The sequence below is a fragment of the Asparagus officinalis genome, chromosome 1 (genome assembly GCF_001876935.1).
Source record: "Asparagus officinalis chromosome 1, Aspof.V1, whole genome shotgun sequence".
Lineage (NCBI taxonomy): Eukaryota > Viridiplantae > Streptophyta > Magnoliopsida > Asparagales > Asparagaceae > Asparagus > Asparagus officinalis.
The window spans coordinates 24,916,290-24,931,717 of NC_033794.1; positions in this window are offsets into that span (position 1 = coordinate 24,916,290).

Genomic DNA, 15,428 nt, shown 5'->3' on the forward strand with positions numbered 1-15,428 from the left:
TTTCAACGCCAACAGTACTCGACCCCTAGGGAAGATCAAACTCAGGTGCCAGATCGGAGATCTTAAGTCTGAAGTAGCATGCTACATCATAGATGCGGACACGTCCTACAATCTTTTGCTAGGACGACCATGGATACATGCAAACCGCATTGTCCCGTCTACCCTACATCAGGTCATGAAATATGCTAATGATGAGGGAGAAGTTCGAACCCTGATTGCGGAAAAATATCCTTTCCGAGGGGTAGAAAACTTTCACACCGACTCTGTTTTCTACTTGGAATCTCAGGAGAAAGAAGATGTTGACAGTGGCAATGAAGCTGATGTCGAGCCAGATCCGCAAGGGAATTGTCCATGGGAGTTAAACTTTGATGTAATTGGTTCAGTCGAGAACAATAATAATGTACCGAGTGAGGGCGAATGGTGCATTAATGAAGATTTTATTTTGGCGTACTTGTCTGATGAATCCTTTAAAGTTGGACAAATAGTAAATGATCGTGATGCAGGTACCCACTCATGGCACGCATTGTGCACAGAGGCATGTCTAACAATGCCAATCAAGTCATCTTTCGCTTCCAATGAAGAAGTGGAAGACGCACAAAAGGCTTTCTACAAAGTCCCGTCCAAAAGGAAAGGGCAGAAGCCGATCCAGTTCGGCAGAGTCAAACCCGAACAACTTAAGCGAGGAAGTTCAGAGGAAGACGATGGAGTTCCTCAGTTTCATTATCACGAACCCAATTCCATCCAATTGATGAAACGAATGGGGTATAATTTTAATGAAAAACAGGGTCTGAATTTCGGGAAAGGTAGACGAACCCCAGTCCGAATGTCTCTAGCCCCTGAAGGAAAACCTCAAGATTATTACCACAAAACCAGAAGTGGTTTAGGTTATGTCACAACTCCCTCCGCCTCAGAAGATGAAATCAGTAATTATCTGGGCCAAGATCATTCATCCAGAATATCTTCCTGTGAATCTGACGTCAGTGTTGGACCCTTCTTTAAGAGTCTGACTGTAAACATGACTTCAACCAGTCATCCGGATGAAGACGCAGGGGGTGATGAAGAATTAATCGAATTCACCGACGATCCTTGGATCAAACGCCTCAACATCTTATGGGACATGTGTTTTGAACAACGCGAACCACCCACTGAAGATAAAGTGATCCAGATCAACATAGGAGACGAATCCAACCCCAAACCTATCTTTATCGCGGAAGACTTATCATCATCCGAAAAAGAGAATCTTATATCTCTCATCCGAGAGTATATAGATGTCTTCGCCTGGAATTATGAGGATATGCCCGGCCTTGACCCAAAGGTCGCTATGCATCGTCTCAACATCGATCCGGATGTAAAACCCGTTAAACAACAACAACGCAGGTTTCGTCCAGAGATCATGGAATCAATCGAGTCAGAAGTTAAAAAGCTTATAGACTCAGGTTTTGTCAGGGAAGAACAACACCCAGACTGGGTAGCCAACATTGTTCCAGTTCCCAAGAAAAACGGTAAGGTCCGGATATGCATTGATTTCCGCGATCTTAACGCAGCTTGTCCAAAAGACGAGTTTCCTCTTCCTATTACTGATGTCATGATCGACAACACTTGCGGATACGAAAGGATGTCTTTTATGGACGGATTCTCTGGGTATAATCAAATCAAGATGCACCCAGATGACGAAAAGCATACTGCCTTTAGAACACCGCTGGGGGTGTATTGCTACACAGTGATGCCCTTCGGCCTGAAAAATGCAGGTGCAACTTATCAACGTGCAATGAACACGATCTTTCACGAACATCTACGAAAGAAGATCGAGTGCTACGTTGATGACATAGCAGTAAAGAGTCAATGTAAAGACGATCATCTTGCAGATCTGAAGACAATGTTCGAAATCATGCGAGCACATCAGCTGAAGATGAACCCGACAAAATCGTTCCTCGGAGTTTCAAGTGGAAAATTCCTGGGATTTATCGTTACTTCCAAGGGAATTTCTCTTGATCCAGAGAAAGTGCGTGCCATCCAAGACATGCCACCTCCAAAGAATCTCAAAGAGCTCAGAGGTTTGCAAGGCAGACTGGCCTACATTCGAAGGTTCATATCAAATCTTTCAGGGCGTTGCCAACCTTTCTCTAAACTCATGAAGAAAGGAATATCCTTTGTTTGGGATGGAGAATGTCAAAAAGCATTCGAGGAGATTAAGAGATATCTCACTCAACCGCCTGTTCTCGTGGCTCCAATATCAGGGAAACCATTCCTGTTGTATGTAAGAGCCATGGAACACTCTCTTGGTGCTTTGTTAGCACAGAATAACGATCAAGGGCAGGAGCAGGCCATCTACTATTTAAGCAGGACTATGATGGGAGCCGAACACCGGTACAATCCAGTCGAAAAAGAATGTCTCGCCTTGGTATTCGCAGTTCAGAAGATGCGACATTACCTAGTTGGACAGACAATTCATGTCATTTCTAAGGTGAATCCCTTAAGAGTTCTGATGACCAAACCATCATCTCTAAATTGCCGGCTTGCAAAATGGGCCATCCTCCTGTCACAATATGATATGCAATTCATGCCGCAAAAGGCAGTCAAGGGTCAAGCATTGGCAGACTTCTTAGCCGATCATCCAGTGACGGGAACATCAAAGTTGTATGAAGAATTGCCAGATGAAGTTGCTGAAACTTGCGTTACTCAAGAAACCACGCAGGTGTGGAAGTTGTTCTTCGACGGGGCATCCAGAGCGAATCCTCATGGAGCAATTACTGCAGGAGTGGGGGTAGTGCTCGTCTCCCCGAATGGTCACATAATACCAAGAGGATTTTCCCTAATCAAACCCTGCACCAACAATGTAGCCGAATATAATGCCCTATTATTAGGAATGCAATTTGCTGAGGGACTTAATGTTCAGCGCCTTGAAGCTTACGGTGACTCCCAGCTCATCGTCAATCAAATCCGGGGGGAATATGAAGTACGCCATGAAGACTTGATCCCGTACTACTTCGCAGTGCTAGAGCAAGCTAAGAAGTTCGAGGGCTTCTTTATTGAGTACATCCCGCGAGCTCAGAATGCTTATGCAGATGCATTAGCCTCTTTAGCAACCTCATTAGCATTACCCCCAGGGGCTGAGACTACTATCTCAGTTGCAGGACGCGAATTATGCTGTTTCAGGATTCCTACAGAGGAAAGCTCAGAGGAGACATCAATAAGAGAAGTCTGTACAACCTCGATGGAATTAGAAGCTAGAGATTGGCGATTCCCGTACATCGATTATGCTATATACGGAATTTTGCCCGATGACCACAAGGAAGCGGCCACTATCAAACGGAAGGCCCTCCAATTCTATTACGATGCAGTTTCTCAAACCCTGTATCGTAGATCACATGATGGAATTTTGCTTCGATGTCTCTCCCGGAAGGAGGCAAAAGAAGCTCTTAAGGAAGCTCATGACGGAATGTGCGGAGCTCATCAGCCTGGAGCTAAGTTAGGCGATCGTCTTCGACGAATTGGTTATTATTGGCCGAAGATGTTCGCAGACGCGGTGGACTACGCCAGACATTGCCACGAATGTCAAATTCATGGCGATTTTATCCATCAAGCGCCAAGTAATTTGCATCCTACATCTGCAACTTGGCCATTTGAAATGTGGGGCATGGATATCGTGGGACCAATTTCTCCTCCGACTTCCAAAGGACACCGGTTCATTCTGGCCGTGACCGACTATTTCTCCAAATGGGCGGAGGCAATCCCGCTAAAAGAAGTCAAGACAAAGAACGTGATCAAGTTCATTAAACATCATGTCGTATATCGCTTTGGAGTCCCGAGACGAATAGTTCACGACAACGGGACACAATTCGTTAGCTTTGGATTTCAGAGATTCTGTGATAAATTTCGCATCCAAAGTGTCGCATCCACGGCATACTATCCGCCGGCAAACGGCCTTGCAGAGGCTTTTAACAAAACTATCGTGAAGCTCCTCAAAAAGTTCGTGTCCAAGAGCCGACGCGATTGGGACGAAAGACTCGGTGAATGTTTGTGGGCCTACCGTACAACAGTAAGGACCCCTACAAGAGCTACGCCGTTTTCTTTGGTATACGGCTGTGAGGCCGTACTGCCATTAGAAATCCAAATTCCTTCATTAAGAGTCGCTATCGCAACCGGATTGACAGATGAAGAGAAACACGAGCGACGTCTGCAAGAGCTTGAAGCCTTAGACGACAAACGACTTCAGGCTCAACAACAGATCGAACTATATCAAGCCCGTATTTCTAAAGCCTACAACAAAAAGGTTAAGGAACGGATTTTCAAGAAAGGCGATTTAGTTCTGGCTAATCGACGACCCATGGTAATGACCCACAAAACCAAGGGGAAGTTCAATCCCAAATGGGAAGGACCCTTTGTTGTTGAGACAGTCTATTCCAACGGAGCTTATCGTCTCATCAACAAGAAAGGCGACAGACTTATGATGCCGATTAATGGAAAATTTCTCAAGCAATATTACCCGTAAGCTACAAGTTTCTTGAGCTTAGCTGGGGGTTGCTCATCAAATGTTTGTCTGAACAAATAAGTTCTTCTACTTTGTATGTCGTCAAGTTAACACTACACCTCTGACGATTTAAAGTTCATTTTAATAAAAGAATTTTTCAAAGTCTTTCAGATAGCTATCAGCATAATCTGTTTCGAGAAAAGATCTCAATTTTGATTACATTCAGCTCTCCTGAACGCAAGTCCTATGGCTACACTCAAAACATGTCTACAGCTGCGTTTCAAGACCTACAGCTGCAGAACCTGATGCTGCGTTTACACCAACGAACGCACAGCGTAGTCATTTCAACTTCCAGAAATTACCCCAAACAACAACAAAGGGGATCCGTGACAAGTCGGAGTGCGTCAGACTTGTCTGAACACAGCTCAAATCTCAGAGCTGCGTTCAGACCTGTATGAACCATGCGTCCTTGATAAAGCCTGCGTTCAGTCCACCTGAACGCAAGTCCTCCGGTTGCGTTCAAAACATGGCTACAGCTGCGTTTCAAGCCCTACAGCTACAGAATCTGACACTGCGTTCACACCAATGAACGTGCAACATGATCGTTTCAACCTCCAGGAGGTATTCTACAAACTAGAAGAAATCAGGTTTTTCTAAAAGACCAGACTTATGACCATCATCCAAGTCTTGAAGTCGAGGTCAAACAAAGCTAGATGTCCTCAATGAGCCTGCGTTCAGATCATATGAACATAAAGGAATAACTTGCAGAAGTTCCAACATCACAACAAGACTGCAACATTCCAGACAAACACAGAAATATGCAAGGAAAATAGCGGCAACATATTTCATGCAGATGATAAGTGTTTGAAGAAAACAACATAGAGTTATTACAAAATCAAAACAAGAGTTGCTGGGATTTAAAGTAAAGAAAAACTCATAAGATAAGCTTCTGTATTAGATATGGATTTTTCATGCTTCGCCAGCACTCCTTCCCTAATTCTCTTGTGAAGCTCAGCATCAGGAACTGCAGCAGCAGCAGAGGCCTCTTGCTTTAGCACTTCGACAGCCTCCTTCTCAGCTTGAACTTCTGATGCGAGAGTAGCATCCTCAAGGTTGAACTCTCCCTGAGTTATCTCCCCTGCATTCAGTCTGGCCTTGGCTTGATGACGTCGCTTCTGCAAGCTCCAGATACGAGCCTTCTTCTCTGAAATATCTGAGGCTCGAACCTTAGCAGCAATTGCCTCCTTCAGCATAGCGTCGCCGATGGCCCATTGGATTTTAGACTCCAAGTCTGTGTACTGCAACTCCTCTAGATAACGAGCGGCCCCCGAGTATCGATATATCGTCTCGTCAAAGCGCTTAGCATAGAAGGGACTGACTTCCGCAAGAGCTTTCAACCCTTCCACAATAGGCGCTCGAAACTCAGAGAAAGAGCCCCACCCGTGCATTACAATGCAGAAAGCTTGCCTCACCAAGTTTTCTAAACGTCTGGAAAGAAAAAGAACAGAATGGGGAAACAGACGAACCTTCTCATCACACACCCGCTCGAAGTCCTCGTGCGGGAAGATCACAGAGATGGGTGGAATAAGAGGATCCTCTGCTCCTTCATCATCAGATATGACAAGAGGTTCGGCAACAGAAGCCCCACCTGGCGTACAAGCTAAAGCAAAGTTAGCAAAATAGATGGAGACAAACGCAGCAAGTCTAAACATGCGTTAGGTTCACCCTGAACGCAAGAAAGTTAAACTTGCGTTCAATAGCCATGAACGCAGGACTTCTGCTTGTGTTCCAGATTGGAAGATTAATCTCTTCATCTTATCAGTAAACACGGAAACCTGCATCCGCATGCAAGACCCAAAGAACACATGAATGATTGTTCGTACTTAAAACAAACAAATCTTATCAACAAACACAGAAATTTCTCCGTGTGTTCAACATCAAGGGTTTGATTCTTCACCATTACAGTGGACACAAGAAGTTCTTTCAGTCAAGAAGATGAACAGTTCTCATCAAGAGAAATGCGAACTCTATGCACATTCAAGATTGAAACGACGAATTCTATTCGTCATCATCAACCAGAACTCATCTAGAGAGTTTCAAGAAAACCCATTGATGAAGAATGCCTGGAACGAAGAAGGCAGCGGGACTTACCTCGATGACCAGGCGCGGGAGGCGTCGACGTCGGCCAGGAAAAGGACCCGAAAATCTTCCTTGACGGCGGGATAGGGTGCACCGTCTCGTCGTCATCGCTCGAGCGAGATCTCTTGGGGGCCATCACTGGAAGATGAAACGAAACTGCTGAACAGTTTTTAGAAATAACGAGAAGAAACTCGTTTGGGAGTTCAAGAAAGAAGCTTAAACGTTAAAGCCTCTTGACATGACTAATCAGCCCTATTTATAATGAAAGGGCAGAGTTCCAAGACTCCCGCCCCAATAGGGACTCTTCGTCATCATTATAGCCGCTTGGGCTTCTGATAAGACGCAGGACAAGACCCTGCGTCCAAAAGGCAAGCGAACCAGACCCAAACGCAGCAGTTTGGAGATGCGTTCTTTCAAAAATACGCAGCTCAATTCAAGAGTATGAACGCAGGGGGTACCCCTGTTCCCAGAATCAGATATTTCGGAAAATATGTGGCTTGAGTTTTAAAACTTTGGCGCAGTTTAAAACAAAATATCTGACAAAGTCTTCTCAGAATTTAAACCCTACTTTCCTCAAAGTTGCCCTGAACGCAACACTTCTACCTTATCGACTCTCGTCAATAGAGCGATAAGTCCTCAAAGTTGCCCTGAACGCAACACTTCTACCTTATCGACTCTCGTCAATAGAGCGATAAGTCCTCAAAGTTGCCCTGAACGCAACACTTCTACCTTATCGACTCTCGTCAATAGAGCGATAAGTCCTCAAAGTTGCCCTGAACGCAACACTTCTACCTTATCGACTCTCGTCAATAGAGCGATAAGTCCTCAAAGTTGCCCTGAACGCAACACTTCTACCTTATCGACTCTCGTCAATAGAGCGATAAGTCCTCAAAGTTGCCCTGAACGCAACACTTCTACCTTATCGACTCTCGTCAATAGAGCGATAAGTCCTCAAAGTTGCCCTGAACGCAACACTTCTACCTTATCGACTCTCGTCAATAGAGCGATAAGTCCTCAAAGTTGCCCTGAACGCAACACTTCTACCTTATCGACTCTCGTCAATAGAGCGAGGTTGTCGTTGGTGGCTTCAACTTCTTCGCACCAATGGACTTTTCTCCTAGAGGAGAACTTCTGGAATTTCTTGGACTTACGGGGGGAGGTTGATCCAGATGAGGACACATACTCCTCGTACTTCTGCTGGTCGAACTCATACTCGACCTCCTCCACGACCGGGATCGAGATCCGCGGCTGCGACGCTCCGATCTCAGCAGTGAGATCGGTGGCTCCCACTGTGGTCGCCAGATTGTTCGCGGTGAAAATCGTTGCTTTCTTTGTTATTGATTCCATTGTGATTCCATTGCTATCTTGAATAACAGTTTTTCGGTTACAGAAGATCCGGTCTTTTTTAGATCCGGTTACAATGAAAATCAAAAATAAAGAAAATTAAAAATTACAACTTTTTCTCTTTCGTCGAACAAATCGCGAGCTCCTGTTATTCGGTCACTCGCTTGCGTGGGTTGTTTGCCTGCGCCGGGGTTGTTTGCCGTGGACCACCACGCGATCTAGATCCGGACAGATCTACGCAGTATAACGGGTATTATTCCACAAAGGAAATAATAGCCGGGGAGGATTGATTCACCAAGGAAAAAGCTTTGATCCGGAGTGTAACAACGTAGATCTGAGATCTCGATCCCCTCGAACTCCTGCCTTTTTGTGACGAGGGTGCTCGCCGAGAATCAGATCCAAACGTCCAAGTCTTCAAGCCTTTAAAAAAAACTCCAAGATGAGGTCTCAATCCGGCAGAGTTTCGGCTCTCCAAAAGTTCCTCCCAAAAAGTCCTCCAAAATGATGAATGACCCCGCCTATTTATAGGCAACCAGATCTGTGCATTTGGCACAGATCTGGGCGGCCACCTCAGGCTTTGGCCGAGCCACTCCGGGTTTTGCGTCCGTCGTTCGGTTGTTTCGGTCTTTGTATCCGCTTCGTCCGTGATTCGGTTATGCGGTTGATTGGTCTGAAATCGATTCGTTGACTTGATTCCTGATTTGGCAATAAACCCGACTCTGAGTTTGATTCCAAAACTGATCATGACTCGATCGCGATTCATCCGAGTTCACCTGTGGCGTTGCTCTGAACCCCGATTTGTTCTGAATCCTGATTTGGAAGTCTGGATCCCGATTAGGCAGTAAATCGGCTTTGGTGTCTGAGTTCGAGTCCGTTATATGGTTGGATGACTCGTTGACTCCATGGACCGTTGGTTTGATTCCGCACGCGAGTGGATTCATTCCGTCGTTCACGTGCGGTTCGTCAGCTTCGTAGCCTTGTTAATCCGCTTCATTGCGTGTCACTTGGCTTCGGTGTTGTGGACTGACGTTCGTGCTTAGATACGTCGCCCGATGGTTCATTAGTTCGTGTTGAGCCATGTTAAGGGACCTATAAGCAATTTTATATGCCTACACAAGCCTCTAAAATAAACAGCAAGCAATCCATGAGCACAAACCACGCGTTCTCCCTCGTCACACATCGATGATCTCGCCCTTTTGTCGATATTTGCTTCACAAAGCTCTCAAAACTCATAAGAATAAGATCTAGGGTTTTTGAGGGGAGAGGGTGGCTTCTTGGGTTCATAGATATGATAAAAGAAGGGAATTTTCATGAAAAACATAGGTATTTATAGAGGCAAGCCCGAAACAAATCTGTTTGACCCGAACCAGGAAACCTAGTCTTACTAGGAAAATAACATTCGGTATTTTGGTAATAACTTTTGCGTCCGACCTCGGAATGAGGTAATATAAGATTTGTTGGAAAGATCTTGAAAAGACCTACAACTTTGGTATTTTGAGTTTTCCCAGATTCTAAGTGAATTATTGTGTAAATTCTATAAACTTTTAACTGGTCATTTTTCCTAGATTTTTTCTCGTGTATGTTTTGTGCATTTGTACTCATATATTCATATATATATGTATCGGATTGATCTCAAATCAATTCCTAGCATACTCAAATATCAATAAACATATATATGTATCGGATTGATCTCAAATCAATTCCTAGCATACTCAAATATCAATAAACGTTATTTATCATAATATAACATGTTTATTATTATATCTCACAACATTCAGTATTACGGGGTTTTATATTGGACATCCAAAGCACAAACTGGTTATTCATGTATCACAACATACTGGATTGATGATAGTTGGTAAATGTTTAAAAGAGTTATTTTTTATTGCATTTAAAGATTCACACACTGATGTTAATATTACAAATTTAATACTAGAAGAACTTAGAAAATTAGAAATTTCTGAAAAAAATATTTTCTCTTTTACTAGATAATGCAAGTAATAATAATGTAGCTGTAGATCATATCAAATCATCTTTGTTACTACCATGTCATGGTTATATTAGATGCATGTGTCATATTTTAAATTTAATTGTTCAAAGTGCATTTAATAAAATTAAACTCATGATAAAAAAGATTGGGGTTATACCTTATGCTCATAATGCTTCTGAACAAAGACTTAAAAGATGGAAACAATCGTATAAAAAAAATTTGAAATCCAGATTAATACCAAAAGATGTTGACCATAGGTGGAATTCCACTTATGCAATGTTAAATATAGCAATAGGGTATAAAAAAATTATAAATGATTTTATTGCTTTCTATGCTTTCAGTTCTAGCTCTGGTAGTACGTATGAGATAACTGATGATGAATGAATAGTTATATATAGTGTAAGAGAGATGTTACAAGTTTTTTTTATGAAGCTACTATGTTGTTATCCAGTTGTCATTATCCAACTATTACTCAAACTGCTTTACAAATTTTAAATATTCAAACTTTTTTTACTGATTATTGTATGGATAATTATTTTGAAAATATGATTTTTCAAATGGAAATTAAATTTAATAAGTATTTTAGGTCTATTCCTATTATGGTTTTTGGGTTCTTATTGATTCATGTTTGAAGGATGTTGGCCTTTAAATTTTGTTAAATTTTTTGTATGAGAACATGATAATAGACACTGATGGTGGTCAAACTGTTACTGCTCTTACTTATCATAACACGATTAAATATTATTTTTAAAGATTATATGATGAGTACGCAGGTAGATACGATGTAAGTACACATCAATCTAGCGCTTTTGCTTCTACAAGTTCAAGCCGGGGCAAATGTAAGAGTTTTGATAGACAATAAATGATAACGAGGTTAACTAGTAACCATGGATCTGGATCTGGATCTGAATCATCAAGGGAAGTTTCTGAAATTGAACAATATTTATCCACACCTTTAGTTAATGCTCAAAATAATAATTTTGATATTTTTACGATGGTGGAGAGTGTATGGAACAATTTTACATCATATACTTTCCATTATGGCTCGTAACTTACTAACAGTGCAGGTTTCTACAGTAGCTTCGGAATCCGCCTTCAACACGACAGGATGTTTAATTGGTGATCGCAGAACATTACTAGATCCGTCTACTGTACAGGCGGTAATGTGCTTACAAGATTGGTGGAGGTCCGAGAAGAGAACTCAAGACATTGATCGGATGACTAGCATTGAAGATAAATTTGAAGAGTTGGGAATATGAGATAGAGATAAAGAGTAGAAATCACTCATTAGTTTATAATTTTATTTCTTAGCTGTAAAATTATGATAAATTATTTTGAAAAGAGTTACAAATGATAATAATATAGATGAGTAGGTGTCAGCCTAGATGGGATGTATTCATCTATTGTGATGCGACAAAAAAAATACTTGTTAGTGATTAATAATAAAAAATGTATAGTTTTTATCATTTTAATTTCTATGATATTTGTATTTGTAAATTGTATAATTACAAGTGATTAATAATATGAATATATGATTGATTTATTTTTAAAATTTCGCATATTTTATTTTTATTACTCTTGAAATTTTATTTTTTTAAAAAACTTTTAAGAAAAAAAAGAAAAAAATCGAGCCGGACCGAGCTCAGACCCGGATCCCGACCCGACTCGAACCAACCGGGCCTGGGTCTGGGTTTCCCTTTTTGCCCGGCCTAGTTGGACAGCCATGGGAAGGGGGTGGAATTCTGATATTTAATCTTAACTAGTTAGATTGCACGTGCAATGCACGTGGTAAAAATTTTAATATTATTTTAAATTATAATTTTATTTAAGGAAAATTTTGGTATAAATTTATTGAATGTAAACAATATAGCCAACATATGAATAAAAGCTAGAATTCACAAAAATAGAAATGTCCAAATGAACTTTTTTGAAGTTAATTTGGATGTTAAAATATATAATAATAGAACCTTACCATTACTATTATCATTATATAGACCTATTCATGATTATTATATTGAAATTTGATGATTATATCAAAGATAATGTCAATTATTTGACTAAAAACAAACACGAATGAATTTTCTATTATTCATCTAAAAGTAAAAAGATAGTAAAGAAGCAACCTTGAAAAATTGTGGCCTTTTAGTTAAAAGATCCAAAGTTAAATATATTGAAAAATTGTGGCCTTTCAATATATTAAAATTGATAATTTTCCTAGCCCTTCAATTTTCTATGGCTTATGACATAGAAGTTTAATATATGTTGATAATATCCTATTGAATATTTATTTGAACATGGAGTTTTAAGCTTATTAACCCAAATTGTTGTATTATTGACCATCCGAATTGAATTGCTCTGTTGGTTGCAATCAACATAATTCATGAATGCTTTGATTGATTATCCTATGCATTTAGCAGCTGACATCAAATTTGAAAATCCAAACTGTTCATCATGATGTGCAGGTCCAAAAAATATGTTTTATGAAATCTGTAGACTTGGACATTATGATTTTGAATTTAAACATTACATAGTACCATTATTATTTCATTGTTAAGGTTTGTTAGCTCTATCCTTAAAAATATGCCAGAGAATAGACAGATTATCTTTTGTGTTAACACTAAAAGACATTTAATTTTTCAATCAGATAAATATTTATGAATTAATGGATCATTTTGTCTTCGATCTTTTGGAAAAGGTTGTGCTGGATCAAATGGCACCACTGTTTAATGAAAGCTGGTGGGCAAAGTTCGAGAGAGTTAAGCAAGATGGCTTCTCAGATCCAAGGGGTCCTTGGGTCCTCCAAGAGTTGTAATCCCCTTATCATCTCGAAGCTTCTGACTGCACTTTGTGTTCCCTATGTATTTGCTAGAGGTCTCTTCCCTGTACTTGGCTATCAATTGATCATTAACTCTGCAGTCTATCGGTTTGCTTGGCTTGGTTGCCTTCTCTTCAGTGTGGTGTTCTTTTGTGCCAAGAAGTTTCGTGTTTGGTTTACTAATCTCCACAACTCCATTAGAGACGACCGATATCTAATTGGCAGGAGATTGCATAATTTCGTCGAGGATCCGGTCGATAAGCGTAATGAACAACCAGCAATCATTCCCCAAATACAAGGCGACTTTAACCCCCTAGCTGATGCTGGATTGATGCATCTTGAGCAAGAAGCAGATGTTGGGCTGAGGCTTAGGCAGAGAAATATCCCACATCTTCAGCATTTGTTCTACCTGCAGGGACTGAAAAGGCTAAACCATTTTTCCAGAATGTATGTATAGTAATGGTCATCTGTTTGAAAATTGATTCGCTGAATTTGTGAATGCACACTGGTTCAAGTTTGTAGCCAACATGGGCTAACTTCTGCCGTGTCAACGAGCAGTGCTAAATGGAAATATAGCCAAGAAATTGATTATATTCTATGTGTACAGGAAAACATGGTTTGATGACATACGATGTTAAAATGTACAGATGCTAATGAAGTGTATTTTCGTTGGTATACTTTATTTTAACTGAAATGTGCGTAGCTGTTGAATTGCATTTGGGCTGCAAGCTATTTTCTTATCAGAGACACTTTGTAAGGTTACGGGGTAAAAGATGTTGGCCTTCTTGTTTTGATGATGTTTAACAAATAATTTACCACTAATGTTGTTTGTCTAGTATTTGTGTTTTCTTATTTATTATAGACAAACAACGTAGTTGGAGGATGGATGGATTAAACCTACACGATCATATCAAGAGGAGGTTGGCGGAATTGTGGAGTGAAGCCTTGCTATTCAAAGTTAAAGATCAAGCTCAAGCTTCATCCGCGAGATTACCAAGTTAAGCTTATTGAAGATCAAGATCATTGCTTGGGTAATTTATATTATGTGTGTTAGTACTTTAAGCTCAATCATATACACACATACACGTTTTGGTTTTTGTATATATAGTTATATATATACATATATGTTTTGCTTTGATAGTTTTCAAGTTTTACTATGAAACAATTGAATATAATTAGAAAACATATTTTTGTTTCATGTTTATATGCCTATATATGATTTCACCTTTAACAAGCTTATATTTAATGAAATCATATTTAGTGTTTTGAATATATTGCATAGAATATGCAAATTTATGAAATCAATTTGTAAAGTTTCAAAAGTTGGTTTAGCCAAAATGTCAAAATTCACATGTTTACATTTTTGTGTTTTGGACTATTTTGCAAAATGATGATATTTTTCATTTGGGAAGTCCTTTTTCGAAACCAGTTTTTGTAGCATGTGTATTATCATGTCTACAATCATTCCCCAAAGTTTTACATTTTTTGGAATTTATTTGATATTTTTAAACAACATATCCTATTGAATATTTATTTGAACATGGAGTTTTAAGCTTATTAACCCAAATTGTTGTATTATTGACCATCCGAATTGAATTGCTCTGTTGGTTGCAATCAACATAATTCATGAATGCTTTGATTGATTATCCTATGCATTTAGCAGCTGACATCAAATTTGAAAATCCAAACTGTTCATCATGATGTGCAGGTCCAAAAAATATGTTTTATGAAATCTGTAGACTTGGACATTACGATTTTAGGATTTAAACATTACATAGTACAATTATTATTTTATTTTTAAGGTTTGTTAGCTCTATCCTTAAAAATATGCCAGAGAATAGACAGATTATCTTTTGTGTTAACACTAAAAGACATTTAATTTTTCAATCAGATAAATATTTATGAATTAATGGATCATTTTGTCTTCGATCTTTTGGAAAAGGTTGTGCTGGATCAAATGGCACCACTGTTTAATGAAAGCTGGTGGGCAAAGTTCGAGAGAGTTAAGCAAGATGGCTTCTCAGATCCAAGGGGTCCTTGGGTCCTCCAAGAGATTGTAATCCCCTTATCATCTCGAAGCTTCTGACTGCACTTTGTGTTCCCTATGTATTTGCTAGAGGTCTCTTCCCTGTACTTGGCTATCAATTGATCATTAACTCTGCAGTCTATCGGTTTGCTTGGCTTGGTTGCCTTCTCTTCAGTGTGGTGTTCTTTTGTGCCAAGAAGTTTCGTGTTTGGTTCACTAATCTCCACAACTCCATTAGAGACGACCGATATCTAATTGGCAGGAGATTGCATAATTTCGTCGAGGATCCGGTCGATAAGCGTAATGAACAACCAACAATCATTCCCCAAATACAAGGCGACTTTAACCCCCTAGCTGATGCTGGATTGATGCATCTTGAGCAAGAAGCAGATGCTGGGCTGAGGCTTAGGCAGAGAAATATCCCACATCTTCAGCATTTGTTCTAGCTGCAGGGACTGAAAAGGCTAAAACATTTTTCCACAATGTATGTATAGTAATGGTCATCTGTTTGAAAATTGATTCGCTGAATTTGTGAATGCACACTGGTTCAAGTTTGTAGCCAACATGGGCTAACTTCTGCCGTGTCAACGAGCAGTGCTAAATGGAATGTCCACTATCTTGTTTATCTTGTTTATGTTTATAT